The sequence below is a fragment of the Sinocyclocheilus grahami genome, unplaced genomic scaffold (genome assembly GCF_001515645.1).
Source record: "Sinocyclocheilus grahami isolate Dianchi unplaced genomic scaffold, SAMN03320097.WGS_v1.1 scaffold39.1, whole genome shotgun sequence".
Lineage (NCBI taxonomy): Eukaryota > Metazoa > Chordata > Actinopteri > Cypriniformes > Cyprinidae > Sinocyclocheilus > Sinocyclocheilus grahami.
Window position 1 is genome coordinate 3,778,343 of NW_015505218.1, and position 4,109 is coordinate 3,782,451.

General features: G+C 39.9%; 1 long non-coding RNA gene across 1 annotated transcript in view; it reads right to left on the reverse strand.

Annotated features, from left to right (window-relative positions):
• Positions 1-3,834: 3,834 nt before the first annotated feature.
• Positions 3,835-4,109, reverse strand: part of LOC107581950 (uncharacterized) — a 3,068-nt gene continuing 2,793 nt past the window's right edge. Inside the window, exon 3 of the long non-coding RNA XR_001608882.1 lies at positions 3,835-3,973. This is a non-coding gene — a long non-coding RNA (uncharacterized lncRNA). The remainder of the gene's footprint in view (positions 3,974-4,109) is intronic.

Genomic DNA, 4,109 nt, shown 5'->3' on the forward strand with positions numbered 1-4,109 from the left:
TGTCTCCCAAATTCATAAAAACGGACTCAGTCTAAAATAATGTGGGGCAGCCCTCGAAGGACCTGGGTCAGCTCTATCACTGTGAGAATCTCTCCCTTCTTGCCCCCAAGGGAAATGTAAAACAGCTCTCTTTTTTTAGACAGCGGAACACAAGAGGATATTGGATCACCACAATCGAGAACATCTGCAGGGAGATTTTGCGCCGCTCATTCCCTTGCATGTGCATGTATGTATGTGTGTGTGGGGGTTGGACAGGAGGGGGCCATTAAGTGAGAAACACACAGATGATGACAGAATCATGTTACAAAAACATGCATGTATCGCATTCAGCACATGCTATCTTGTCCCTCAGAGGCCACACAAACTTTGTACAGATATGTGCTTACTCTCTGTTTCTCTCTCTCTTACACACACATACACACACTAATGCCCTTTAATGGTAGTGCAGTGTGTGCTGCTTCCCTGGCTGGGGCCAAATAACAGATATTATCCTCATCATAGTTTGGCCTCTTTGGACGGCTGTAGCAAGGGCCATCAGAGAGTGCTGAGAAAAACACAGCCACTCGATATGCGCACAACTGGGAGAGAGAAGAGCTCAGCATTGCCGCTGTTAAAATGACAGGACTGCATGGATCGAGCAAGGGCAGATCTATATTACAGCTGCAGCAGTAGATCCATACTGCCATTGATTGACTGGGGAAGCACACACAGGAATATGCATGTAGGCCATGGTATGGAGAGGTAAAAAATATCCCAAAAAAAATTACAGATGTGGGTTGAATAATCTGAGTCTGGCACTGAGAAAGACTTACAAAAAAAGTACTGTTGCTGTACAGATGGTATCAAATGACTTGCACATTCATGATAGTTGGGTAGTTAACATGACATACTTTTGTTGACTCGTTCTATAAACTATACGCAAACTTAAACAACATTTAAAACTTCATAAACATATAACATAATATTATGCATGCAGCTTTTATGACTTCATTATAATTATCAATAGATTACATAGAATATTTGTATTAGTTTAAAATCTATTTAAAATTAACTGGTGAATGCAAACAATCTATCTATCTATCTATCATGTACATATATACATACAGTGGGTATTACATTAATGAGGAAAAAAAATTAACTTAAATGATTTTAGCAAATGGCTGCAATATAACAAAGAGTGAAAAATGTAAGGGGGTCTGAATACTTTCCGTACCCACTGTATGTAACTATGCATTTGATATATTTTATTAATGTAAGTTTTAGAATTAATGATATATTGTTTTTATTTTACATATATTTTATTTGATATTTTAAGATATAGTTATATTTGAAAATCATTTTAATGTTATTTTTCGTAAACTATAAAGCAATGATGTGTTGTTCCAATTACTACAAGGTCTTTTTTATGTACAGTTAATTCCCCCCCCCCCCTCCAAAAAAAACAAACAATAATACCACAGTACCATATCAAAGAAAACATGGTTATTCTACTTTTTTGTAAGTGGAGATAAATAAACAGAATAAGGGAGGGGGGCAAAACAAGAGAAAACGTAATGAAAAGGAAAGAAACATGGCTTAAAACACACACAAGCTTGAGTGGGAGCTGTAAGAGCAGAATTCCAGAGACTGGAGAGCCGTGGGGCCGGCAGCGGAAGTGTGCTAAAGCTCTCTCCAGTGACCCCTGACCTTGCAGATACCATTCCCATCAACTCCTCCTCCAGCTGTCTGCACTCAGCCACCCAGCAGGCCCGCAAACAGTCCTCCTCCTCTCCTCTCCTCCCCCCACTCCCTCGCTCTTTCTTCCCTAGTGCTCTTCCCTCTCCCCCGCTGCACATCACTCACCCACCACGCCATCCTTTCATCAAGTATAGTCCCACCTCAGCTCAAAGCATGACTTTATATATATATATATATATAATCATATTTATACGATTTGAATAATATAGATATGTTTTAAAATATTAATCACATTATTATCATTATTTTTAGCGATTTAAAAATTTGTATCTATCAAGGGACAATGGGAACAAACTGCCAAACTGCCTTGAATTTCAATCCCACAGGGTTGAAAATGGTTCGGTGGGAACTTGTTAACAGGGAGGAAATCTCCCATCTTTCCCACCATCTCAGTGCCCACTTATAAGACCAGCAAGATACATAGATCTCAGCCAACCCAACATTAAAGCACACTTCACATACTTTAACACAAACACCGCCAACTTCTAACCGATCACCACAAAACAGATGGGCCCTCGGAAAGCCACCAGAAAACTCTGTTGCAGCCGTGGCGTGATATAGCAACATGATCTCATGATAATTCGTATGTATTTTACGTAAAATGTGGTTCTATAAAACGTTAATTTACTTACGTTTTACAGGCACTAAAACGTACAATACTGACGTATTTTCAGCATTTAAACATACAAAACTGACGTATTGACGACACCTAAAAATTAATCCTTATGAATATTGAAATCGCGGCATTAATTTTATTATTAGTTGTTTTTAGTTGTCATATCAATTACCTTGTTTTCAACTGTATTATTAAATTGTTTACTCGTTTACTTAATATGAAATATTAACATTTAATTTTGTTGTGTGATTTCTGCTGCCAGCTCGTTTCCAAGAATAGGCCTACATAATGTTAAACAAGACTACACTTTAAAAGCCCTTAAAATAAATAAAATGTCTGCAATCGTTTAACCTTTACTTGTCATGTAATGTTTACTTTGTTTGCCATGCCCAGTCAACAATTTTATCTCACAATGATGTCACCATGAGCTCACATGATTCTCATGGTGTGGTCACAATGTGTGTGTCACAGTGAGCTAAAAGTGTAACCACACAGCGCACTCACTGTGTGCTCATACTATGCTCCCAATGTGAGGTCACAGTGCACTCATACTGTGGTCACAATGTGAGGTCACTGCACACTCACTGTGGTCACAATGTGAGGTCACTGCACACTCACTTTGCGCTCATACTGTGGTCACAATGTGAGGTCACTGCACACTCACTGTGCGCTCATACTGTGGTCACAATGTGAGGTCACTGCACACTCACTGTGCGCTCATACTGTGGTCACAATGTGAGGTCACTGCACACTCACTGTGCGCTCATACTGTGGTCACAATGTGAGGTCACTGCACACTCACTGTGCGCTCATACTGTGGTCACAATGTGAGGTCACTGCACACTCACTGTGCGCTCATACTGTGGTCACAATGTGAGGTCACTGCACACTCACTATGTGCTCATACTGTGGTCACAATGTGAGGTCACTGCACACTCACTGTGCGCTCATACTGTGGTCACAATATGAGGTCACTGCACACTCACTGTGCGCTCATACTGTGGACACAATGTGAGGTCACTGCACACTCACTGTGCGCTCATACTGTGGTCACAATGTGAGGTCACTGCACACTCACTGTGCGCTCATACTGTGGTCACAATGTGAGGTCACAGCGCACTCACTGTGTGCTCATACTATGGTTATTGGTTACAATGTGAGGTCACAGCGCACTCACTTTGTGCTCATACTATGGTTACAATGTGAGGTCACTGCACACTCACTTTGCACTCATACTGTGGTCACAATGTGAGGTCACTGCACACTCACTTTGTGCTCATACTGTGGTCGCAATGTGAGGTCACTGCACACTCACTGTGCGCTCACCATGTGAGACCACTGTCATATCATTGTGTTAAACTCATTCTATTAACTGTGATCTAAAAATTCTCTAATATTTGTCAGTAATATCACAAACATGTAGAATTTCATCTTTTATTTCCTTCAAAGTATTTCTTCAATTCGGTTTCCTTGTTCATTTTGATTTATTTTCAGTTTGGTGTTGGCATTTCACAGACATTTCAATTTAACAGATACATTCTGCTTCTGGTGTTGTTTTGATGACTCCTTTTCGATTCTTAACTTCAATTTCTTTGTCCCCTTGGAAAGACTTGACACATCCTGAAACAGAGAACAATATGTCATTGCAATCAGTTACTAACAACCTAACAGGTGAAAATAACTATTAGTTAAACAAAATATGAAAAAAATCTTGCATCCATGCTTCCACAAAACATGCTTGTATAGTTACTGAAAT